Genomic DNA, 27,492 nt, shown 5'->3' with positions numbered 1-27,492 from the left:
GGTATGTGATGCTGAGGATCGAACCCGGCCGCACACATGCCAGGCGAGCGCGCTACCGCTTGAGCCACATCCCCAGCCCCAATGATGCAACTTTTTCTTGGATTTTGTAAATTGGTTCCCACCACCATCTGCTCCCCAAGTTCCATCTTACAAGGTTGTCGTATAAAACTGACGATTTTTTAATTTGTTCCAATTAGTTATACATGACAGTGGAATTCGCATTGACACATCATATATAAATAGAGTATAATTTCTCATTTTCTGGTTGTACATGACGTAAAATCACACTGGTCAGGCAGTCATATATGTACATAGGGTAATAACTTCTGATTCATTCTACTATCATTCCTACCACCATACCCTTCCCCTCCCTTCCCTTCACTCCCCTCTGCCTAATCCAAAAATACTAACAATTTGAGTACATTTGCTCCAACTGTTTTCTCATTCCTTGTTTCCCAGTAACTTCACTATTTCCCATGGGACAGTCAGCAGCCTAGTCTACTAAATCCTGTCAGGAAAGGAAGTAGGGGTTTATTTGCAGGCGGGCGGGGGTGGGGATTTGGACACAAAACAAAAAAACTATACCCTCAGCAATCAACTCCAGAGTTTAGGGCCAGGAACTAGTGGGAACTGAGGGCAGGAAACCTGACAACCTTTTTAGAGACTTTTGGCTGTGTGTAGTGATGGCTGGATACATGTGTGAGAGCGGGTGAAAGAAACCACTCCTGATAGTTGGTGAGTGGGCTAAGACTTAGGGTTAGGGTTAGGGTTAGGGTTAGGTTAAGTTTGAGGTGAGTTTAGGGTCTTAAAGAAAATATAGGGTGAGTAGGATGTTGAGTTGAAGCTCCTAAGCCTAGCTTCCTTCTCTAAGTAGAAATGATTTGAGATAAAATAGTAACTAATCTGTCTCCATTATTCTTTTTAATTAATTAATTATTTTTGTTGTTGATGGACCTTTATTTTTATTTATTTATATGTGGTGCTGATAATTGAACCCAGTGCCTCACACATGCTAGGCAAGTGCTCTTCACTGAGCCACAACCCAGCCCTCTCCATTATTTTTCTTAGCAAATTAATAGGGTTTTAGCATTGATATGACTGGCAGATTATCATGACCTCTGGATTTTCTAGCAAACACAGATAAATGATTTTGAGAGCTTTTAACCAGGGTTCTCATAATCTTGAAAGTAGCATGGAATCTTGAGATGCAGAACTCTCCAGACTTGAAATCCATTTCTTTAGAGCTGTGTAGGCAAATTATGACTCCTTTTTCCACTAATAGTTCTGATTAAAATGCCATTATACAGGAATGTTATATTTATCTATGCCATGGTTTTTCCAACCTCAGCACTACTGACCTTTGGAGCCAGATAAATTCTTATTGTGGAGAGCCATCCTGGGTACTCTAAGAAGTTTAGCAGCATCCTCCAATGATAACAACCAGAATTGCCAGTCTTCTGGGAGCAATTTTGCCTTCAGTTGAGAACCACTGATCTGTTTGTGTTTGTGTGTGTGTGTGTGCGCGCGTGTGCGCGCGCATGTGGTGCTTTACTACATGCATGTATGTTTATATATAAGCCTGTCATTAAAATTTGCAATCCATCATCCTGCCTTATTCAGCTTTACTTAAGCAGGTGTAACATAAAGTTCCCATCTGAGTTATATACACTGTGATTCTATCTGCCCTTCTAATGATATGTTCTTTATCAGTGTTTCTCACATTTCAATGTAATTTGAATCACCTGGAATTTTGTTAAACTACAGATTCCAATTCAGTAGGTGTGGGGTGGGTCCCAGATGATGCCAGGTCTGCTGGCCTTTGGACTGACTACAGATAGCAAAAATTTGCTATTTACCTGTTAGATACTTCCTGAAAATGAGACCTTTGGTTTCAAAAAGGTCAGGAAGGAGCAAAGCCTGTGTTGTTTCCCCATATCACATTGCCTCTCTAACTCCAAAAGTAAACCATTGCCTGGGACTGTTCCCACATACAAGGTGTCTATCAAGGAACACTCTCAGAGTAGAGAAACTGTCAATCTAAAGAACAAATTTCATTTATTTCTGTTTTTTTTGTTGTTGTTGCTGTTGTTGTTGTTGTTTGTTTGTTTGTTTGTTTGAAGCTAGGAAAGTTTTTACACATTTTGAAACTACCATCTCCATGTTTTTAATTCAAGGTTTTACTGGTTACAAAAGATATGTTCATGTCTGACATGATCTAAATGTCCTCATTAACAAATCAAACAGCCAAATCAGTCATTCTTTCATGAAGAAAATCTGACTTCAACTTAAGTAAATATGTAAATACACATTCCTCTAGCAACCATCTCACTTCCAGACACAGGAACTTGCCCTGAACTACTCTGAAGACAAAGCAGTATTCTATCCAGTGTTGGTTCTGAGCAACCCTGCTGCTGCTCTCCTGGAACTCTAGGAGTTAAGGCTTGCTTTCTTTTTTATTTTTTCATATATTTTTTGGTATTGGGGGTTGAACCCAGGGTGCTTTACCACTGAGCTACAACTCCATCCTTTTTTGGTTTCTTTTTTTTTTTTAAATAAATTTATGTATTTTTTTAGGTGGTGCTAAGAATTGAACCCAATGCCTCACATGTGCAAGGCAAGCACTCTACCACTGAGTCACAACCCTAGCCTTCTTTTTGTTTTTTTTACTTTTAAGCAGGATGTCACTAAATTGCTTAGGACCTGGATAAGCTGCTGAAGCTGGCCTTGAACCTGTGATCCTACTGTCTCAATTCCCAGGTTGCTGGGATTACAGGCATACACCACCATCCCTGGCAGGAATAAGGCTTTCTGTAGTTATTCCTTTGTCTGGTGCCCCAGAGGGGTTTCCAACCCAGAAATAGGCACTTGGTAAGAGTTAGCTAAGCATGATGGATATTTTTAGAGGGTTATTGGAAAAGGAGAATTCACAGAATAACATAAACACTTCTGGCAGGTCAGTTTTGGAAAGAGTATATGTATCAAATGCCAATGTAGACACTAATTCCCTTAAAGCTCTCCATGCCTATACCTCTGCAAAGTCTTTGTGTACCCTCAGGGGTACATGTTCCTCAGTTTGAAGACTACTGTCTTGGAATTCTCATATTCATGTTCAAGTACTGACACTACAGGATTATAGGAACATTCACAGAATCCTGTCCAATAAAAACAGGTTGAGGAAGCTGGTTTTATGGACACAAATGTGAGGTAATTAAATCCAAACTGGCTTAAAGCAGTGTCTTATTACAGCTTTTCTTTAGAGTTTCTATTACGGCTCAGAACTGTTATAACTTCTGTGGTTTATCACTATTATTATATGCAATACACTTACTATTTTTTTTGAAATTTTCACATCTGTCATCCTGAGTGTTCTTTGGTACCAACCATGATGCTGGCTTTTCGATACAAATTATATATTCAAAGGGTCTTTTAGTTTTTATTTACACACACATATGTCAGCACACATGTGCCTATATTTTATCTCCTCTGTGGGAGACAGAGTGTTAGTAATATACATCACAGAATACACATATGAAGCAGATGGTATGTCTAAATACTATAATGCCAGTCACACACGTAAGAATTTATATTACAGTTCTTGCCACTTTTGATTTTGTATATTTATATATATCATAATCAACCCTACTAAAATATAAACTTCTTGAGAACAGGAGGAGTAGCTAAGTGATTCATTTGTGTCTCCTACAGAGTCTACTACAAAACCCTTTGGTGGGAACCAAAATGAGCATTTTTTTGAATGAATGAAGAAAATGAACAAGTGTACGCTTCTGTAGAAAATAACTGCAGCATTGTCTTAAGAAGTTTTGTCATTTTTTTTTTTTTAAGAAGATTCTCTAGGGTTTACCAGGAGGGTTCTTTTTAAGCATTTAAGAAAATGAGATGTAAGTGGGTTTCCCATCAATGTTCTTTAAGTACATTATTGCCTCTATTTTGTAGTTACAAAAACTCTGGAAAGTGTCAGGACTTTTTGAACAACTCCTTTTTTCCTTCTTTAGATCCTTGTGTTAGAACTGTGTGCACTTGCTTGTTTAAGGATGTTGATTACTAAGCAGAAAATTACATATATCATACTGTTTTATTCATTTTTATATCTGCTTTCATGGCCAGAGTCTAATAGTTTGGTTTGGATATTATCCTGCTTATCTTTTAGCAATTCTTGTTTAATATGTAATTTTAATTGTTGCACCACACTGACATCAGCTATGTTTATGGATAAATAACTATAGAGTTTCAGCAGTTTGCAGAATAATTAGATGGAACTTACCTTAACTTGAGATAGGCTCTCAAGTTAGATAGGCTTCCTTAACTTGAGATAGGCTCTCAAGTTAGGCCTATAATTTATGTTTTCTTGCTTTTTCAATGGGACTTTTCACTGTTCAGTCTAATTTTTAGGGGAACTCATAAAAATAGCCATGATCAGTCTTTATTCTATGTATGCAGTTTTCTTACATTTGACTTGGTCAGCAAGATCTAGAAGAACAGTAATGCTTTTTTATTTTTTTACTTTTTGCATCTGCTAGCCAAGTATGAGTATACATTTGTGTCTGTTCTATGTCCTTATTACTGAAGATCCTGTCATCATCATTGAGTCATTTAGAGACACCATAATTGGGCCCAGATTCAGCAAGCTGAGTTACTATTTTCCTTCATTGTCAAACAATACTTAGGGCATGAGTGAAGTGATGGAGATGATTTTAATTTGGTGTCAGAGGACTATATGTTAAAAATGGGTCAGGATTCTTCATCATCTGGACAATCTTGTTTGGTTCCCTAGAGGGCAGGGGAAATGAAATAATAAGATGTAAATCGTCAAATGATCTATTAATTATTATAAAGAGCTTGGGTGCTGTTAGCAGATAAACAGGATTCTGCGAAGAGTTTATGTAATCTTCAAATTGAGTGGAGGACTGGCATTGGGGCAAATCTTGCTCTCTTAAAGCAAAGATCAAAGTAACTGACTGATACAGGGTCTTCTAAGAAGAACTGCTTAGTAGAAAAGGTGAAGGTATAGATCCAGAAAAATACCAACTTGAGAGCCCACAGTTACAGAACTTGGGGAGTCAGACAGCTACAAGGAGAATATTTTCATTCTGAGACTAACCAAGGTGCCTGTATCTGAGCTAGGAAAGACACCCTGTACACTGCCAGATAGGGACTTGCAAAGGTGCTCAGGCTAGGTATGGGACAGGAAACAAGAACTAAGTGGGGAGTGACAATAAGGACAACTTGTAAATCTGTGCCAGGAGATGTAATTACACCCTGACCTATGTGTTGCCTACTTCTATGTGTTGTACTGATGGGGGCTTTTTAGTTGGAACCATTTAGAATGATGGATGTTCACTTAATCCTACTATTGTGGGCTGGGGATGTGGTTGTGTGGTAGTCTGCTTGCTTAGCATGCCTCTGAAGCCCTGGGTTTGATCTGCAGCACTGCAGAAAAATCTAAATAAAGTAAAAATGGAATATGCCTTCTCCATCCCATTTCAGTTTTTCATATTTAAAACGATCTATACATATTTTTCTTTTTACCATTTACTTGGATGAATTTTTAACCTTGTTTTGAATATATTAAAACAAGAAAGAACTTTAAAAAAAAACAATTACCGAGAATACACTGCTGTGCTGAATGAGATCCTACTCACTTTTATTTTTGTATTTTTCTTTTTCCTCCTCACCCCCCTCTGAATTTAAGTTCTTAATTATTTGGAAAGATTCCTTAGATAAGGTTTTTTTTTCTCTTCCAAACTTTACATTTTTTTTTTTTTTTTTTTTTTTTTTTTTTTTTATTGATTGTTCAAAACATTACAGAGCTCAAGACATATCATCTTTCATACATTTGACTCAATTGGGTTTTGTACTCCCCAAATACATAATACAGACTCACTTCTGTTACATACTCACATTTTTACATAATGGCTTATTAGTGACTGTTGTATTCTGCTACCTTTCCTATCCCCTACTATCCCCCCTCCCCTCCCCTCCCCTCCCATCTTCCCTCTCTACCTCCTCTGCTGTTGTTCAATTCTTTCCCCTTTTTTTTTTTCCCCCCACCCCCTTGCCCCTCATAACCTCTTATAATTTTGTGTATCACTGAAGGTCTCCTACCATTTCCATATGTTTTCCCTTCTCTCTTGCTTTCTCTCCCCCCATTCGTCTTAGTTTACTGTTAGTCTTTTCCTCATGCTCTTCCTTCCTGTTCTATTCTTAGTGGCTCTCTTTATATCAAAGAAGACATTTGACATTTGTTTTTTAGGGCTTGGCTAGCTTCACTTAGCATAATCTGCTCTAATGCCATCCATTTCCCTGCAAATTCTATGATTTTGTCGTTTCTTAGTGCTGCATAATACTCCATTGTGTATAGCTGCCACAATTTTTTTATCCACTCATCTATTGAAGGGCATCTAGGTTGGTTCCACAGTCTAGCTATTGTGAATTGTGCTGCTATAATCATTGATGTGGCCGTATCCGTATAGTGTGCTCTTTTAAGGTCCTCAGGGAATAGTCCAAGAAGGGCAATAGCTGGGTCAAATGGTGGATCCATTCCCAGCTTTCCCAGGAATCTCCATACTGCTTTCCAAATTGGCCTCACCATTTTGCAGTCCCACCAGCAGTGAACAAGTGTGCCCTTTTCCCCACATCCTCGCCAACACTTATTGTTGTTTGACTTAATAATGGCTGCCAATCTTACAGGAGTGAAATGGTATCTTAGGGTGGTTTTGATTTGCATTTCTCTGATTGCTAGAGATGGTGAGCATTTTCTCATGTGCTTGTGGATTGATTGTATGTCCTCCTCTGAGAAGTGTCTGTTCAGGTCCTTGGCCCATTTGTTGATTGGATTATTTGTTATCTTATTGTTTAATTTTTTGAGTTCTTTGTACATTCTGGATATTAGGGCTCTATCTGAGGTGTGAGGGGTAAAAATTTGTTCCCAGGATGTAGGCTCTCTATTTACCTCTTTTACTGTTTCTCTTGCTGAGAAAAAACTTTTTAGTTTAAGTAGGTCCCATTTATTTATTCTTGTCATTAACTCTTGGGCTACGGGCGTTCTATTAAGGAATTTGGAGCCCGACCCCACAATATGTAGATCGTAGCCAACTTTTCCTTCTATCAGACGCAGTGTCTCTGTTTTTATATCTAGCTCCTTGATCCATTTTGAGTTAACTTTTGTGGCTGGCGAGAGAAAGGGATTCAATTTCATTTTGTTGCATATGGATTTCCAATTTTCCCAGCACCATTTGTTGAAGATGCTATCCTTCCTCCATTGCATGTTTTTAGCCCCTTTATCAAATATAAGATAGTTGTAACTTTGTGGATTAGTCTCTGTGTCCTCTATTCTGTACCATTGGTCCACCTGCCTGTTTTGGTACCAGTACCATGCTGTTTTTGTTACTATTGCTTTGTAGTACAGTTTGAGCTCTGGTATCGCTATACCTCCAGATTCACACTTCCTGCTTAGAATTGCTTTTGCTATTCTGGGTCTTTTGTTTTTCCATATGAATTTCATGATTGCTTTATCTATGTCTACAAGAAATGTCTTTGGGATTCTGATTGGCATCGCATTAAACCTGTAGAGAACTTTGGGTAATATCGCCATTTTGATGATGTTAGTTCTGCCTATCCATGAACAGGGTACATTTTTCCATCTTCTGAGATCTTCTTCTATCTCTCTCTTTAAGGTTCTGTAGTTTTCATTGTATAAATCTTTCACCTCTTTTGTTAGGTTGATTCCCAAGTATCTTATTTTCTTTGAGGATATTGTGAATGGAGTGGTTTTCCTTATTTCCATTTCAGAGGTTTTGTTGCTGATATACAGGAATGCCTTTGATTTGTGCGTGTTGATTTTATATCCTGCCACTTTGCTGAATTCATTTATTAACTCTAGCAGCTTCTTTGTAGATCCTTTTGGGTCTGTTAAGTAGATTATCATGTCATCTGCAAATAGCGATAATTTAATTTCTTCTTTTCCTATTTTTATGCCTTTAATTTCTTTTGTCTGTCTAATTGCTCTGGCTAGTACTTCGAGAACTAAATTGAATAGAAGTGGTGATAGAGGACATCCCTGTCTTGTTCCAGATTTTAGAGGGAATGCCTTCAGTTTTTCTCCGTTTAGGATGATGCTAGCCTGAGGTTTAGCATATATAGCTTTTACAATGTTGAGGTAAGTTCCTGATATCCCTAGTTTTTCTAATGTTTTGAACATAAAGGGATGTTGTATTTTGTCAAATGCTTTTTCTGCATCTATCGAGATGATCATATGGTTCTTGTCTTTAAGCCTATTGATGTGGTGAATAGCATGTATTGATTTCCGTATATTGAACCAGCCTTGCATCCCAGGGATGAATCCTACTTGATCATGGTGCACAAGTTTTCTGATATGTTTTTGTATTCGATTCGCCAGAATTTTATTGAGAATTTTTGCATCCAAGTTCATTAGAGATATTGGTCTGTAGTTTTCTTTCTTTGAAGTGTCTTTGTCTGGTTTTGGGATCAGGGTGATGTTGGCCTCATAGAATGAATTTGGAAGAGCTCCTTCTTTTTCTATTTCTTGAAATAGTTTGAAAAGTATTGGTATTAGTTCTTCTTTGAAGGTTTTGTAGAACTCCGCTGTATACCCATCAGGTCCAGGGCTTTTCTTGGTTGGTAGTCTTTTGATGGCTTCTTCTATTTCTTCCTTTGTTATTGGTCTGTTTAAACTGTGTGTGTCTTCCTGTCTCAATCTGGGCAAATCATATGCCTTAAGAAATTTATCGATATCCTCGCTATCTTCTATTTTATTAGAATATAGGGTTTCAAAATACTTTCTAATTATCTTCTGTATTTCTGTAGTGTCGGTTGTGATATTGCCTTTTTCATCCCGTATATTAGTAATTTGAGTTCTCTCTCTTCTTCTTTTTGTTAGCATAGCTAAGGGCTTGTCTATCTTATTTATTTTTTCAAAGAACCAACTTTTAGTTTTATCAATTTTTTCAATGGTTTTTTTTGTTTCAATTTCGTTTATTTCTGCTCTAATTTTAATTATTTCTTGTCTTCTACTACAATTGCTGTTGTTTTGTTCTCAAACTTTACATTTTGATTGCTACTACACTACACACACACACACACACACACACACACACACACACACTCTGCGCGCGCGCAAAAGAAACAAATCTTTTAACAGATTGAGACTGTAAGTCTTTGTCAAACTGTTTCCCCAGTCCTTCAGATCTACTTGGGCCTTTGATGCCTTCCCTGGGCTTCCCTGGCTGCTCTAGGAAAAAATATTAAAAAAAGCATTCAGGCCAGATGCAGTGGTACACACCTGTAATTCCAGAGACTTAAGAGGCTAAGGCAGGAGGATTGCAAGGTTAAGGCCAGCCTTGGCAACTTAACAAGTCCCGTCCCCAAATAAAAAAGTGTTGGGGATGTAGCTCAGAAAAGGGGGTCTTGCTTTAACCTGTGTGAGGCCCTGAGTTCAATCCCCAGTGTGGGGGTGGGAGCTACTCAGCATGAGGTGCTTATGTGTATATTCCTGATAGCCCCTCCTGGTACACAGCATGCAGAGCCACTTTTAAGTATGAGCTAGTGATGGTGCTGTTGGGATTTTGCTCATGTTCTTAACACTCTCCATTCCTTCCTCCCTTCCTACAGGTTTGCTTTGTACTTTGTTTGATCTCTGTTGTTCTGTATCTTATACATTTGCCTTCTTTAGGATAAGGCTGATATTCTTTCTACTGCCTGATCCCTATTGCCCTGGTAGTAAATGGCAGTAAACAGTGCAGGTGTCTGAGAGGCAGGGCAGATGAGATGACAGGGAGCATGTACCTTTGCCAACATGAAAGCATCAATGGGGAAGAAGTGGTGGAATACTACAGGAGGAGAATTGAATCCTGGCTTCCCCACTTCAGTGTAGTGTTAGTTGAGTAAGCAATTTACTTTACAGGTCTTATTTTCTGCACCTGTAGACTAGAGACAATATTAGATCCTCCCTCACAGTAGAGTTATTCTGAGTATTAAGTACAAATCAATCCATAACATACTTAACATACTGCCTGGCATAAATATATGTCCATTGTCATTGGAAATAGAGTGAGGAGCATTAAGAGAGTAGATTTTTTAAATTTATTTATTTGTTTGGTCCTCTGTTTTTGGTGCTGGGGATAGAACCCAGGGCCTCGTGCATGTAAAGCATGCTTCACTGAGCTACACCCAGGCCCCAAGACAGAATAGATTTTAAATGTTCTCACCACACACACACAAAAAGTAAGTATTTGAGATGATGGGTATGTTAATTAGCTTGCTTTCACCATTCCACAGTAAACTCTCACACTAGGACATCCTATTGTAGACTATAAATATGCTTTTTCTTTTCAATTAATAATTTTATAAGTAATTAAAACTGCTAATTGTTCACCCTTGGGGGTGGGGGAAACAACAGAATGATAAGGCAGCATAAGAGAGCAGCTCAGCCATAATAGGCTGGTCTAAAATAGGGGCCATCTGTGGAAGAAACATTAAAAATTCACTTTGGAATAAAAACTAAAAGGACATAATCTGTGTATGTGATCTACATTTAAGCAGTTCATTTGTCTTTACAGCTATGCTCATTGTTAGCCATACTATATCTATCATTTTAGGTTACAGTTTGATCTCAGCCTTGGCACTACTGACATTTGGGTTGAGTCATTGTTGTGGGCTGTCCTGTGTATTATGGAATGTTTAGCTACTTTTTTCCATTTCTGTTTTGTTCTCAGATCTACTACTCAGGTCTTCTCCCTTCCTGGAAAAAAAAAAAAAAAAGATTTAGTAGGTAAAGACCTACTAAATGCCAGAAGTAACCCAGTACCCCCAACTCAGTTGTGACAATCAAAAAATGTCTTGACATTATAGATGTTCCCAGGACAGGGATTGGGGGCAAAATTGTGACTGACAATCACCATTTTAAGACATACTTAATTTTTAGGAAAACTTCTGGTGGGTCTCTTTGTATTATCTCTGGCATTCATAACTCGTCTTCATTAGCTGTTGCTTAAATGTATTTGAGGTTAGCTACTTTTTTCCATTTCTGTTTTATTCTCAGATCTACTACTCAGGTCTTCTCCCTTCCTGGAAAAAAAAAATGATGCCTTGAATGTACACTATCTAATGAAATGCCTTGTATCCAAATGGATACTAATAATGACCTTCCCAAAGCCTCACTGATGTTCTGTTCATCTCACCCTTGCTCTTTCTTTGTTCCTTGAATTCACATAATCATAGACTTGGTGTACCTGAGAACCCAAAAGCAGGTTAGACGTACTGACTTAGGACAGATCAGAAAGGAACAATATTTTTTTTTTTTTTTTGCATATAGTAGGGATGAGCTTGGTTTCCATAGTAAATGATGCAGGATGTTTTATAATGTTTTTTTGAGCCTCTCAGAAAAAACATACAAACCAATAGATTGAGAGATACCCACTTAACACACAGAAGGAGCAAAAAAACTAAAAACCCTGAGAAACAGGGAATTTACAGTTTTCATGATGTTTTATAACTAAATTTTCAGTTTATTTTGTGAAGTTTAAACTCTTAAGCAATTTGAATTTCATTCTTGGATTTCAGATTAGTATTCCTAAATATATAATATTTTTTCAAAATGTGTATATTAAAAGAGATACTATGAAGTTTTTCTTTCTCCTCATATTTATCTCCCCAACTGTGACTGCTGATTCTAGCTTCTTAGATGTACTCATAGGTGTTTTTTTTTTAATGAGTGAACAAGCAAATACAAATAAAATTTCTTATTTTCTCTCTCTTTTATATAGAAAAGTAGTTTACTTTTATGAACACTACTCTCAGCACTTTGCTTTTTGCAGTTAAACATTTCTTGGAGATCTTTTCATTAGATTATTGTTCTTAAGCAGGATCAGAAAAAGGAAATAAAATGTTATGAAAGAAATCTTTACAATTTCATGCTAAAAAAAAGTGAAAACCTGTAGGAGTTTAAAAAATTGGAATAGTGTACAAAGGTACAGGGTTCATATGCTTTTTTGCTGTTTCAAAACCTTTAATATTAAGACAAATTCTAATAATAAAATTCCTTGATTTATAACAGAACCTTAATTGTTAAACATATGTCTTTACAATGTCTATGAGTACCTGCACTTATTTTCTTAGTTGAGAAACTGAGGCCAAGGCAGTTAAATGCCATCCAAGGCCATCATTTTGATAGCCTGACAATTGGAATGTAGACTCCAGTTCCCAGTGTGAGACTTGTCTTATTGAGAGAAAGAAACAAGCATACTGAAGACCTATTTTGTGCCATTTATATCAATCCTTTTAACAACTTTATGAGGTATTATACCTATTTAACAGATAGAGGAAGGATCCAAAAAACCAAAATTTAGGGAGGTTAAGTAATTTACCAAACAGCACAAGTAACCAGACCAGAATAAAAATAACTGCCTTCAACGCCTGTGTTTTTTTCACTAGCTAGAAAATCCAGACAGTGATGACCTCAGAGGACTTTCTTCTTCCCATCCTGCCTCCTTCTACTCTCCTTTGCTCACTATGCTATAACCACACCAGCCTCCTTGCTGTTCCTCAAATACAACAGGCACTGTGTGCTTTTGTGCTGGCTGTCTTCCCAGGGGGTCACTGGACTCTCTTACCTCATCTAGTACCTTCTAGCATACTACATTTTACTTATTTATTTGATTACTGCCTGGGTCTCCTAGAATGAAAACTTTATGCATTTGGGGGGTGTGTGTGGAGGTGTAGGGGGTATTTATGTGTGCACACATGTGTGCCTGTGTCTGCACACATATTATTCACTTATTGGATGATAATTGGTGTTTATTATATTCAGTCCTATATTTCCAGTTTGAAAACTGGACCTGGTACTTAATTGGTATTCAAGAAATGTTTGCTAAGTGTTTGAACAAAATATCTGTTTTCATTTTGAACTAGTTTGATATAGATTGTCCTTTTTTCTCTCCTCAGATGACAGGTAATTATTTAAGTAAGGTTGTAAGTGTTGTCCCATCCCTCTACAACTCTAGAAATAACAGAGTTGAGCAATTATTATATGCCATATACCATTTTAGTCTTGGAAACAGTCATAGGAGGTAAGTATTAATGTCTTTATTTTACAAATAAAAATAGACTCAGAAGAGTTAAATAATTTGTCAGAGGTCCTGGTAATAATTGGCAGAACCAGAATACCGATGTAGTTTAGACTCTAAATCCTGCTTCTCACCACCAAGACATAAGTCCACACTTCCTATCTCATATATCAAACACCATCCCACCAGTGGTTTGTATATTACAGTATTTTGCCTTTCAAAGACACACAGAATCACCACCACTAGCAATCCATTGTTTTGTCACGGTATTTTCTGTAGATTCAAGGCTACTCAGAGCCTTGATCATGAGACATTAGTAAATATTCTCTTAATCATTGCAATAATATAGCACAATTGGTCATTTGACATAAATTCATGATTATTTTTGGGTGGTTTAAAAATTGTGACTTCGCCAGTAATAACATCTCATGTTCCCCAGAGGAGGTGAATTTGTCATAAATACCATTTCCGAAGAACATTTTCAAGGAACTTAAAGTTCTCAGAAAATATTTTTAACAGGCAGCCTTTTCTCAGTCATACTTCAGGAACATAATATTACATACCCTTAGAAATGTGTATTATTTTATCTTATTAAGAATATTTACATGCATTTCTTTTATCGCTCAAAATCCACTTTTATTAGATGTTCTTTTTGTATCTTAGTATATTGAGGAAGCAGAAATGGATTATTTAAGAAAGGATTGTAGTAGTGCATGCCAATAATCCCAGCTACTTGGGAGGCTGAGGCAGGAGAATTACAAATCCCTGGCCAACCTGTCTTAAAATTTAAGTTGAAGGATGTAGGTCATTAGTTGACGGCTTACCTAATAAGGCCTTGGGTTTAATCCCCAGTACAAAGGTAAACCAACAACAACAAGAAAACATGCTGATGTAGTTGTTAAATTTTGTTTTTAATTTTCAGTTGTCCTTTTTTCTCTCCTCAGATGACAGGTAATTTTCATTCAGGTATTGCAAATAGGTACTTTGGAAGATTAGTATAATTTCTTTTAATACTTATGGGTTGCTCTTCTAGTATTTTCTCCTTTTAAAAAATTATTTTTTGCAAAGAGTAAAGGTCTTATTCAAACCAAAATACAAAGTGTTTTTTAAGTACCTGGTTCCTGTATTATTTTTTTTTCTAAAGACTTTTTTTTAAACTTGTTTTCTTATATTAATTAGTCAGTGTTCAGTTCATCAGATTTAACATAAGAAGCCAATGCAGGAGTCAGCTATGTGCTAGAGTGGGGGGTGTTCATTGGCTTTCACCTCCATGTAATCTGGCTTTCTGTGCAGAGGCAGTGGCTAACGTGGTATGCCTGGGAAACCAAATATTTCCGAATTTGTAAGTAGGAAATTCAAGCTTTAGAAATTTAGAAACCACAACAACGGAGGCTTATGTTCTACTGTGAATATTGAAGTCACATTGTTTGCCATTGAAACAGGGTAGCCTGGAGCCCTGATGGTGTAATTATGAGACATTTTGATCCTTAGAAAGGACTTCTGTTTTTTGTTGGTTTGTTTTTTGTCCTTCATCTTAGCTGTAGTAAATTAGTAAACAAGAGACAAGAGAAATGGGAAAATTTAGTACACCTAGTAGTATTTAGAGCATAAGACAATTAATTGAATGATGAAGGTTTCTGTGTAGACTGACTTCTTGCTGAACAAATAGTTTGGTCCTAAGGCACAATGAACATCCTTCATCTCCCTTACCTGACTTTTCTCAGTTCCTGAGGATGATTGGTTTATGTCTCTTTATGATTTTTGGAGAGCTAGAATTTGGGCCATACATGAAGTCTATGATAGACAAGTATGAAAATGTTTTATTCTAAAATCTGTGATGATTTCTTTTGTGTGCCCTCTTGCATGCATGGTTTTGTCATTTGAGCATTTTTATCTTTCCCTTGACCAACAGTCTAAACCATGTGGGTCACCTTTTCCTTTTTGGCTACTTCTGAGCACTCAGAAGACCGAGTTCATAAACAGAGTTTGATCTTACTGCCTGTCCTCTAAGGGTTCTCTTAAAATGAATGTGTTCTACAGAACGTGAGCTTTTATGGTGAGGGCAGTTCTATCAAGATATTACACTGGTCAACCACAGGTCTGCCAAAGATGAGAGCAGTTAATTGGTCCTGGGTCTGCTGCTCAGTTTGTCCCTAAGCATGAGTTTCACCCATTTAGTTCTGTTTATCTCTATGAGAAATGTTCAGTGTGGGGCACAGTAAAAGAAAAGGATATAGTATACCCTATATATGTGCTGTTTGAATACCCAATTCATTTTTGCCCTAACCATATTTTACCTTGTGATTTAAATTTTCAGAGAGGGCAACTATTTCAGGTGTTCAGAAGTTGAAAAAAGTATTTCCTGAAAAAGCACTGATTTCAGTAGCCCTCACTCTTAAAGTTTACCCATGCAGAGCTCAAAAAGAAATAGACAAAATACTAGTTCTTAATTAAAAAATCATTTTCAGAAAAACCAGGTATCTGGTAGGCAGGAATTACTAGACCAAAACCTGTTTCCAACTGTTTGACCTGGCCTCATCTGCCTGTCACCTCAGCCTGCAACCTGGGGAAAGCAATACAGTTCATTTCTAAGATTTTTTTTTTTCATTTCTAAGATTTAGAAAGTCTTTGGAGATCCTCAAATCTCAATTCCACAAAACAATAACTTCCAGCAACTTTTAGAGTCACTTCCTCCCTTCTTTCCTGTATAATGTTGTACACAAATTCACATGTCAAGAGATTTTATGGCTTGTCAACTCTTTGTGGTTCATAACTATATTGAAAAACCTTAATTGGAATTTCATGAGATTCATTTTTGGTTCTTTGTGTGGAAAGCATCTGCTGTAGTTCAAATTGTGCTGTAAAAACAAAATAGTAAATCTTTTTTTGTTCTGACATAAAATGTTATGCTAACTTGAAAGTACAGTTGAACTGAAAAATTCACACCTGGGGAGAAGCATTTAGACTATTAGTTTCCAAAATGGAATCTCAATCCTCTGTGCCTAGGATCTGACCTACGCCCTTTCACCCAAGAAGGATGATTTGTCTTAGCAAAGTTTGTGTGTGCCTCTAAGGCATGGCAGAACTTTCTAGGTACAACAAGGAGATTCTAGGCTAGCTTTTAAGCCTTTTGTAGTCATCTGCTTTCTCTGGTCCTTTACATGCTCAGTAACTTGTGTCTTAATTTAGGTGACTAAGATATCTTTAGGAATGCTCATGTGGGTTTATCACAGAAGGGATAAGCCTTCTAACAGAGGAACTGGCGGGTAACAGGATAACCTTCTTTGAGAGTGACAGGTTAGGCATTAGAGACATGGGTTTTCTTCAGTAAGTTTAATCCTTTGCTCTACAGCTAGGTCTAAGAGAACCCAAGCTCTTCAGAAGGACTGTATCCTGTAAAGCACCTCCTCCTAAGCCTGGCAGAATTCTACTGTAACACCAGATGGTGAAGAAGCATCATTCTTGTGGGCATAACTAAAAGAGTAATAAACAGATAGTTGAGCATTTGCACTAGGTATGGCACTGTGCTAGCTACTTAATCATCACATTTAACCTTCACCTTAAAGATTTAAGTCTTTTAAGATGTCTTCCTTTCTCTGAAGGCTGAATAATGGGTGTTCTGATCTTAATCAAAGCCTTTTATCTCACTTTACCTGCGGTTCTCTTTTAATAGTAAATGTCCAAGGAATAAATCCTTTGTGGAATGCTCCATTCAGTAGCCCCATGTATATTTCAGTTCCCATCCCATCTTTTCTACAACTGTTTCTTAAATTATCTAACCCTTGCTGATTTCTCTTCCCCGAGTCTCATAGACCTTAGGGTTTTATGATACAAAGGATACTTCTATATCCATCCGGCAGCTGGAAGTTTGCTGGCAGCTGGAAGTTTGCTGGGGCCCCTTCGGCTGTGGCTCTCAACAGGGTTTTATGATACAAAGGATACTTCTATACCGTTTGACATGGGTTTGTGCTACATACATAGTTAATGACCAAATGGTTGAGAAGTGAGAAAAACCATCTTCCTAGAGAAATATATTCCTATCTTTGGCTGAAGTGGTCAGAATTTCCTCTTGTTATTAGAGCAGAAGAACAAGTTCCTCTTATTCCTGTCATTTCTGAGAAGGGGAACTATTCAGTGAACCAAGGAACTCACTTGGAGACAAATTTAGATGAAATCCAGATACGGAGAGTTGGATGGAGAATCCTAACTTTGCCTGTGATTCTTTGCATATTTGCTCAGTAAAATGAGTTTTATGAAATTATAAGAATGATGTTACTGGGGGGAAGTGGAACTTCAAATCATTTGATGAAGCTATTGTCATCTTTATTGGAAATGCCTTCATATTGCTCATTATATGAAAGCCTCAAGGATAATATACAACCTCAAACATAATGTTTTTTTTTAAATAATGTGTTTATCCTGATAATAAACGGATTGGTGTTACTGTGTGTGTGTGTGTGTGTGTGTGTGTGTGTGCGCGCGTGTGTGTGTGCGCGCGCGCGCGCGCGCGCGCGCGCTAGGGATCAAACCTATAACCCCATGCATGCTAGGCAAGCACACTCTACCACTGGGTTACACCCTCAGCCTGATGTTGTTTTTAAAGGGAAGATAATTTCCCTTTAACGGTAATGGATACATTTCACAAAACTGTGGAATGATTCACCTCTTCTGCTATTCCTAATTAGCAGGGCAGCAAGTTCAGGCTAAGGGATTTCCACAGCATTTCACTGCACTCCTTTGTCTTCAGCAAGAAACTGGGAACTTTATCTCATTTTCTCCCTAGGCTCCTAGGCCAAGCTGCCCTTTCCTTTTCTTCAAATTTAATAACAGCAGACACTTAAGTCTTGTCAGCCCAAATGTGATGAATATTTTACATTCCTCTTATGATCTCTACTCAGAGATTTGTTTTGATTCACATAAAAAAAAAAAAGAAATTTGAAAAGAAAGGGGGGAGGAAGTTAGTTCACCTTTAAACTTTTGTTCCAGGACTGGTGGGCCATGAGACACAATAAATCTGGCAGATTTGCTTCTGTCAGAGCAGCCTATGTTGGAGGGCTGACCTCATCCTTGGGGCTGCTCTAGGAGCAATGATTTGGAGCTCTTGCAGGCTTAAGTGCTACAATTATGTTAAGCTGTCCTGCACTTATATGTGGACTCTTTCCTCAGTTAGTGCATCTGTTATCTTAGGTTCCTGATCATGTCATTACAGAGACACACTGGTCTCTGTAATGACATGATCAGGAACCTGTCTTTTCACATAGTCACTGTACTTGATTGGAGTTCCCTTAGGGGTTTTTGCTCACCATTCAGTCTTTCCCAGATGGTTGGGGTTGATGACCTTGTTCTCTTTTTTGAGGTTTATGGGAATTGAAGATGCAGGAAGCTCACCAATGAATAGATGGCAGAGCCAAGAAAAACAGAACTCAGATTTATTGACTCATTATTCTTGGTCTTTAGTCTGACCATTGAGATGACACTATTTGTCTATATTAATTGTCACTAGTAAACAAGTTTGGAAACTATTTTGTTGTAATTTTTAAAAACATTCCTATGTTTTCACCTAATTTTTATTTTCAGCTAACTTCTCGTCTACATTGTTTTATAATTCCTTTAAAAAATGGCAGGAATGTGATCATGACTGAATCCACCTTTTTGTGCATGACCTGCTTAGGGAGCTCAGTCCTTATCATTAATGTGCTAGTTAGTACCAATAGGTAGAGCTAGGTTACTGACATGGCATGGTGTGCAGTGAACTTAGTTGTTGGGACTATTGTCTTATCTTGTGTTTAAAACAGCTGACTGCAGAGAAGAGAGGTATTATCCCCTAGGTTGGTTTCATAGGTGGACATTGGAGTTACCTAACTTTGAAATTATAGAAAAATCACTCCAGTTCTGTAAAATCTGGCATATGCTAATTCAGATATAGAAAGTACTCACAGACCTTTTGAAGTCAAAATGTGTGCTTAGGAAAAGGCAGTACACTGATTTCTAGTTATTATGAGGACAAGCTGTTTGGGTCCTGTGATTATATCTTCTAGGTCCTCAACTGCAGTACAGAGATGAGAAAGATTCAGAGGAATCCACCCTTCATTAAGGACAAAACCATTGTAAGATGCTTGTCCATATTTTACTTCCAGTACATTCCATGCCCCAGGGCAGTTCACCTGGTATTCTTTCACCACCTTCAATCTCATTTGGGGAGGGAGTTAAAGTAAGATGGATGGAGATGGGCAGAGTAGAGAAGCATCTGATTTAGTCTACCTACACAGCAAATTCTGTACAGTACGAAGCACATGTCACTACCTTGACTTAATCTAAGTTTTCCAGTTTTTAATGCCTGTAAGTCAATTCTATGTCATTAATTCAAGCATTAGCAGAAGTTTGTTTGGGGCTCCTTAACAAAATCTATAAGAAGGGGCCCTCGCTAGCCCATCATGGGCAGAAATATTCTTTTCTTATCATATAAGAAGCTTCTAGGTTATAATTTGGGTATTTATCTAACACTTATCCCACTGACATGCTAACTAGCTAGGTACTTTCCTGGTTGCCACAGATAGAGCTAGTTGTAAAACATCCCAGAGGAGTTTATAATCTGGAAGATAGACAATGAATAAGTAGTAAATATGTAATTTAAAGGCATATCACAGTGCTTAGTGTGAAGGAAAATAAAGCAAGACATTACTAGGAACTTAGAGCCTTCATAGGTGATTTCCTGTACATTTTGGGGGTAGGTTGTTTTGAAGGCATTGAGCCAGAATTTTTAAAGGGAACTTGCTGGCTGGGGAAGTGTGGGGAGTACAGAATGCTTAGTTGGTAGATAATGAGACAAGGTCACTTCTCAAGTTAGTAGTTTAGAACTAAATGTCTTTGACCACAGAGCACACTTTTCCAGGGCACCTCTCACCTTCCAAGTAGAGTGGGCTTTGCCATCCAGCAGACCTTCAAGTGCATTATTATTTGAATTTTTTGTTTTCTCTTTACCTCTCTCCCATTATTGCAGCCTGATTGAACTGTATTGATCTTTACCTCCCTCCTTTGCTTTCTTACTACTTATTAACAAGAACTTGAACTTTTCCACTTTCTTTTTTTAATCAGTTTTATATCTGAATTACCACCTGCAGTGCCATGGCTGCTTCTGAGGCTTCTGTTTGCCTCCCTTTCTATCATTAATTAAAAGAGAAACAACTGATGGGCCCTAGTCCAAGAATGCAGGGGGCCTTGGCTTTGCCTTTGACAGGCTCTGGGTCTCTGGAGCAAGTCACACTGTGGGCATCAAATTCTTCTGTAAAGTGAGGCATCTGGATCAGATAACCTTCACTACCTTCTCTAGCTGTAAAGTTCTGTAGCTATTCCATGCCAGAAGTGGGTGTGGATTGGTGTGTACATAAATACTCTTGAGCCTGGGGTAGCCCATTGTCCATTTTTCAAATTCATATCTGTGGAATTGAACATTTGTTATTCTGATGTAATTAATATTTATTCTTTTGCTGATTAAAAACTGTCATTTGGGCTAGAATTAATAATCATAAGTACAAAGAGTTGGATATGTGTATGTATCCCTATCTCCTTTGTATATCTCTTCCCCAGAAATACATAATTTTTCAAGCTTATTGTTAAAAAATAATTATTATATATCCTTAATAGTTAATTTTATTTGGGAACAGTAGAGTATAAGAATGTGAGGAAGGTCAGATTAGAGAAGGAACACTGCCAATATGTTATTCACAGTTCCTGAGGTCAGAATTAAAACTGGTGCTGTCCTATCAGTCTGCTAAAGCATCTGAGAGAAGCAACATGGAAAGACATATTTTTCTCATATCTGAAAAAAAAGCAAAGGACTTTCCTTGGAGAGACTTCTCATCTTTGTGAAGCTTTCACAGGGCACTGTTAGTGTAGATGAAGGTGAGGGAGAAAAAAAATCTCAAGTTGATGTTTTTAAGAAAAAGTAACATGCAGAATGCCTTTCTAGGTGATGGATCTACTAGGAATTAGTGCATCTCACAAAATGATTCAAGACATCACTGCCTCACATTATTTCACATGACTAGCTAGAGGAAGCTCTAGAAGTCTTTGCACACATTAAGCCTAAGTGATTGGGTTGTGGCTCAGAAATACTGTGGTGATAGCTGAAGCAGCCACAGAAATACTTCTTTGAACATTTGTGATGCTGGCTGAATATGCAGAGTCTCTTTAAGTCCTTATTTAAATACACTATATAGAAAATAAACAATCAGTTCAAATTAAGACTAATTTAGTTGCCAAATACAAATTAAGTAAACCCTAAAAATCATTTTAAGTTAATAATATACCCAAGAGGATATGGTAGGATGTGTTCAATTTTTCAAAGATAATGACTAGGGCTATGTGAACAACAGATGGGACATTTCAGTTCCTGAGGGAGGTTGAGACCAATATTGCTTTACATCTGCTAATTATTATTCCACAATATCCAGACTTTTATGAATAGTCCCCTTCCTTCTCCCTTTCCTTTTTCCTTTCAATAGAGGGTCTTTTTTTCCTTTATTCACCTTATAAAATGTTCACTTTTCCCTGAAACACAAGATATGAACAGAACATGACCTAAGAATTGTTATTGGAATTTTTTTCTCCCCAAAGTTTATTTATTACCAGAAGAACTTTTTTGGAGGGAAAAGGGCAGAGAACCCTAAAATGAAATCCACAGCTTTTTTGAGAAGGCAAATGAATGGAAATTGCAAGACTCCTGGAAAAATAAGACAGTCAAGTTTTGATGCATGTTTTCACTTTGGCTGTTACTATAGATTCCATCACAGCTTTAGGAAAATATCATGGCAATACCTGCGATTAATAGACATCTGTTATAAAGGCACAAATTGATAAGTATAGCATTATTATGTTCTTTACTTGGAAGTGTAAAAATACATGTTCATTCTGTCAAAACACTTTTTTCCTTCATATAGGGTGTCCTAAGGACTAAGAAATGCTTACCCACAGAACCCATTGTGAGATAATGTATCCATGATAAATCTTGTTTAACTTTCATTTTTTAAAAGTGGTTTTAACATGTAATTATTCCTTGAACCATGTTTTACTGTTAATCAATGGAAAAATGTGGAATATTAAAGTATATCATATAAAAATTTTAAAAGTTGATGCTTGTCTGCTTTAACATAATAAAAGGCAAAACTCTGGGAAACATAGCTATTAGAGCTTTGATAAAAGCTATGATTTTCAACAGTTGAGCTATAGTTGATGGTACAGATGGTACTTTGGATATAGCTGAAACAATAATTGATGGTTTCTGTTTCCCTCCTCCTCTATTAGATTCAAAAGTACAGAATACCTTTTTCCCAAAACAGGAATTTTTCAGTTTCCAATTACTTTCTATATCAAATAAACAACTCTTCCATTGCATATTCGGTACTTCACAGTGACCTGGGTGTTGGCCCTTTTCTTTTCATTATGGTAGGCTTCCCTGGGTTTGAAATAATAGTTTTGAGGAACACTTACTTCTCAGTACTAACCTGCAGTTTGTATAGCCTATCTTCAGGCCAAATAACATATAATTTTTCTTTTAGAATACAAAAACCAAGTCTTGCTTTGCTCTAAACAAAATTAGCAAAAGCAAAGCAAAACAAAAAAACCCCTGAAGAAACAAAAATGGTAGGCATCAATGGCATACATTAAAAAAAAAAAAAAGCCCAACAGGAATTACTGATAATTCCCAAATTTTGAGCTTTTTTTAGAAAATGTTGTTTCAAATGATGAATCTCACATTTTTCTCATTTTTGACAAATATAAATAAAATGTATATTCACAACACACCCATACACCTCAGATAATTAAAGTACTTTTTTTGTTAAACTTTTACTAAACATCCAGTTATCTTATATGGTCTTTTCAGTGCCAACAATATTAAGCATTATACAGTTTTCAGAGTAAGCCAATATAATAACAGCCTGTGGATTATGAATTTGTATTGTGTATGCTTACAAAACATAAAAACTAATGAAAAAGGGAAATAATTCTGCACACCATTCTTAAAGTTTTGTTTTACAATATATGTTCAGACTAGATAAACTTTGAGCTAGAAGTCAGTTTTTCATTTCCTATTCCACTGTTCTAAACTTGACATAACATAATCTTTTATTTTTAATTCCTGTGCTGATTTTTAGTTTGAAAAGTAAATATGTCGATTTTCAGTCACTGCCAAGTGAACACTTGATCACACTGTAAGGATTCATTTATAATTTCTTGTTCAAAGTCTTCATGTGTTTATTAATGGTTCAATATGCCAGTGATTAAAATTATTCTCATAGACTTCACCTGTAAATTAGTATATTTTACATATTATCTAAAATATTACTTTAGAGATGATAGCTTTAAGTCCAGCTTGCCATTTACCAGGGTTTGGAGTCGAAGCTGAAAGAACTCACAACTGTTGGTACTTACTTTCTTGCACAGATTCGACATGTGCTTTTTAAGAAAGAACGGTATAAGATTTTTGAAACTTAAAGATTTTGAGTTTTTAATTGGCTTCATCCTAATTCCAAGATGTATTACCAACAGTATTTTTCTAGTGTTTTATAGTAAAATTTACAAAGAAAAATAAGAAAACCGGCACTAACAAATTCACTACCATGTGTTAATGTTTTGCACTCTGCTCTTGTTAAGACGTGAGCAAGTTAAAGTTCCAAGGAGCGATAAGATAGGGAGGTAGAGTTATTACCCCACCCTTTCCCCAAAGATTTCTCCATACAAAAGATTTAATGTGCAGCCCACTTGGAAAGTGTATGTAACAGTCAAACCTCACTTCTCCACATTAAATTTTAAACCCCAAACCTTTTTTCTCCGCTGCAGAAAACTTTTTACTTAGGTCTCCTTTGAGTCGAAAGGGTTTTGAAGCTAGACTTCATTGGATGCGCTTTGAGAAACCTGTCTGGAGTTCGTGATGCTGAGACAAGGTTAAAAGCCACCTACAGACACGCGCCCTAGCTCCCTGACAGCAGTGCCCCATACAGGAGCGGAGCGGCTCTCCGGGCTTACCTGAGCTGCCTGCGCCGGGCCGGGCGGGGCCGGGCCGGGCCGAGCCGGGGCCGCTGTCGCGCCGCGCTGCGAGCGGGCTGTGCGCGCTCCGGGAGTCGCCCGAACAATGCGAGCGGGACGGCGAGCGCGCCCGGCCTTTGGGCGTTACGTCACTGCGCAGCCTTATAAGGCGCTCCGCATGTGCGGCGCGGGCGGCGGGGGCGCCGGTGACAGCCAGACCGTCGGCTGCTGCGCGGCGCGGCGGTGAGCCCCCGCTCTGCGGACGTCTAGGCGGTGTGAATGGACAGTGGGTCCTCCGCGCCCGGTGGCGGAACTGGGCTGTGGGTCCGGACGCCTGCGCCCTTCCTCCAGGCTAGCCCAGTGATTGGGGTCAAGGGCGATCAAAGGCTCCTAACTTTTTTCCCTTTGGATCCCTAACTTTAATGAGTTTGCATTTTTAAATGCATGTTTTGTTATTTTTATGTGAACCTTTGTAAATACATTTTTGTTATATTTGTTTTTTTAGTTGCTGGGGGAAGATGAGAGAGAGAGAGAGAGAGAGAGAGAGAGAAAGAGAGAGAGAGAGAGAGAGAGAGAGAGAGAGAGAGAGGGAGGGAGAGGGAGGTAGGTAGGTAGGTTGGTTTTGGCCATATCGGGTGATTTTAAACTTCAAACCCTCTTTTTCCTCTTTGTAAAGAGTTGGGGTCCTCAGAGGATAGTATTTTATTTCCTGATGATGTAACTACCAAACAATTCTTAAAGTGATGATGGGAAGGCCAGATGAAATCTGAGTTTTTCGATGTTTTCACTGAAAGAACCTTCTCGTTCCTCATTTCTGCATGCCTGTGTTTTAACGAAAGCAGTTAAAATGAATAAGATTATTTGGCAGGGAAAATATTTTAAAAGGAATTAAATGTTTCGTGCTGTACTTATTTGCAAGAAAAAGTATACAAATAGAATTTTAGAACCAGTTTTAACTTATTTGTTCTCTTATACCAGCAAACAAAATAAGACAAAATATAAAAGAAGAAAAAAGAAACTGGCCAAATATGACTGAATTAAGCCTAGTATCCTCTAGGATGGGGCAGATTTACTTGTGTAATCCCGTTCTTGTAAATGAGAATAAGCCTCCTAATTATCTTGAGTATAAACAAGAGATGTAATCTCTAAATTCCTAGCCCAAATATATGAATCTGCTAAATAAATTAGGAATGTGACAGCCTTATTTGCAAATCTCAGATGAGTTAAGTAGTTTTAGTAGCTTGAGTCTATTTAAAAACCCTTTTTAAATTACATGAAAATAGGGTTGCTTCCTATTATGATGTACACATGTCTGTAGAATTATTGTTCCCATATGTTTTGTCAAATAGGAATAATGAAAATAATCTGCTTGTTTCTTCTTAGTGTGGGGTGGAGAAAGGATGGTAGAAGAGTCATATAGTTAGTGGAAATGATGCAGGGCACAAAAATAAGATTGTGTCCTCTGCTCAAGTAGACACTCAGTTTTGCCAATACTTCTGGGTCATTCTACTATAGGGAAGTCTAAACTAAACGTGTTGTTGCTTTTCATATCTACTGTTTAAAGAGAAGTGAATGACCATATCCTTCAGCTGAATTTAAAATTTGTAGTTTTGTATTAACATTTTAGATGATGATTTGGTTTATTACTTTGCCTATATTCATGAATTGCATTGTAATTGTTTTTGTCTTCTGTGGTTGCCTTGTACTTATTAAACATGCTTTTTGATTGTGCTAAGTTTTTATTACAATTTAATTAAAATGATGGTCATGAAAGCTGCATGAAGCACAAACAGCTGAATCTCAGCCCCAAAATGATAGCATAAGTACTTTAATACTCCAAAGTTAATTTTTTTTGTACTTGTGCTTTGCATTCATTTTCATTCTTTTGATTTCCTAGTTTCCCTGTGAAATATATTGATATTTTCTACTTTTCTTTAATGCTTTTCTGAAAATAAAGACTTTGAGTGGTACAGTACTTCTCTAAGGTTCTTACTCTTTGTCTGCCTTGAAAGGTGCTCTGTTGCTCCCTGGAGTCTCTCATGAGCTATGACTCAGCTTTCCAACTAAGGTCATGGTATGTGACTACTTTCTTCAGTAACCAATAATAACCCTCTCTTATTGAGCTTTTAGATCAAGCTAGTGACCATGCTTACGCTCTATATGCATTCCATCACTGAATATTTACAACACATTTTGAGATGATGTTGTCCTTGTTTTTCAGATGAAGAAACACATTTGGCAGGGTGAAATGGCTTGATCAAGTTTTCATAGATAGAAGGATGTAAGTCAGTGTTTTATACAGTCTGAGACTTCTCGTAATTATTTTATTCAGAATCTCTCAGAGATTCTGTTGGTAATAAAGAAATATTCTGATTTAATGGAGAAACTTAAGTTTTTGTTTTTCAGACTGAATATGTTGAAGGACGAAAGCTAAGACACATCCTCTTTGCAGGCCACATAAGCAGAGCCACTAATCATAAAGGGTGTCATTCACATCGAAGACATCATTTATTTATGTATTTACTAAGACATTTTTTTTTGAGGTAGCAGCAAAGTGTATTCTTCTAATAAAATTAGAGTATCATGATAATTTTCTTATATGAGTCAACAGTTTTGAGAAAGCAGAACATTTGTCTGACATAAGAGCTATTTGAGTTTGTCTTGCAGTCTTCAGCCAGCAGTATACATTATACTCTTTTTGGCCACATGAGTTGATGAGTAGACATTTCATTTTTTTCCCTTTGCCTACCTGAAATTCATTTGAGATGTATTTCTTTTTTCTTTTAGCATCTGATACGGATGTATTATGTAGTATAATTATGGCCACCATACCTTAAAATTGGCTGAGAAAATTTTACTTCCTAGCCTAGTTCTGTTCAATTATTGTATGACTCATTTCATTTTATTATCAGGAATTTCTTATGTATATCTAAAAATTAAGATCATTTCTACAATTAGTAATCTAAATTTGTGGCCTAAAAAATCAGCAATAGCTTTAAAGTGTTATTTAGATATGGTACAAAGGAATTTGTCTACAGAGCTAGTTTCTAATATGGGAAAAGAGGTTTGTAGGTGATAAGACTGGAAATGTCATCTGGCCTTAACTCTAGGAAATTACTTTTTTATACAGTCAAATATATAGCTGAATATCAGTAGTTCCCCTTGGTTTAAGCTAATGGAGGAAGTTAGCACAGCAACTGATGTCATTAGTAAAGTCAGTCACTACTAAACCATCATTATATAACTGTGTTAAAATACAATTAATGTGCTACTAAGTATGTCAAGTCAGTTCCTCTTTGTGAAGTGAATGCTCTTATTTTCTTTTATTTCTTCTCTTCTTGTCTCTGTTTCTTCTTTGTTATCCAAA

The 27,492-nt window shown here is 37.2% G+C and overlaps 2 protein-coding genes across 6 annotated transcripts in view; one reads left to right on the top strand and one right to left on the bottom strand.

The window, feature by feature from the left end:
• Cmss1 (cms1 ribosomal small subunit homolog) overlaps nt 1-27,492 on the top strand; it is a 321,594-nt gene that overhangs the window by 29,289 nt on the left and 264,813 nt on the right. The window lies entirely within an intron of this gene.
• Filip1l (filamin A interacting protein 1 like) overlaps nt 1-27,492 on the bottom strand; it is a 103,266-nt gene that overhangs the window by 25,620 nt on the left and 50,154 nt on the right. The window contains exon 1 of one of the 3 annotated variants that reach the window (XM_005335064.5): nt 24,126-24,406. The exons of the other annotated variants lie outside the window; for them this stretch is intronic. The gene's annotated coding sequence lies outside the window, so the exon portion shown is untranslated. Of the gene's footprint in view, nt 1-24,125; nt 24,407-27,492 lie in introns of those variants that run through there. 3 annotated transcript variants of the gene reach the window in all.

The sequence above is a fragment of the Ictidomys tridecemlineatus genome, chromosome 3 (assembly GCF_052094955.1).
Source record: "Ictidomys tridecemlineatus isolate mIctTri1 chromosome 3, mIctTri1.hap1, whole genome shotgun sequence".
In the NCBI taxonomy this organism is placed as follows: domain Eukaryota; kingdom Metazoa; phylum Chordata; class Mammalia; order Rodentia; family Sciuridae; genus Ictidomys; species Ictidomys tridecemlineatus.
Note: the sequence above shows the minus strand (reverse complement) of the source record. Positions and strands in the feature narration are given on the sequence as shown.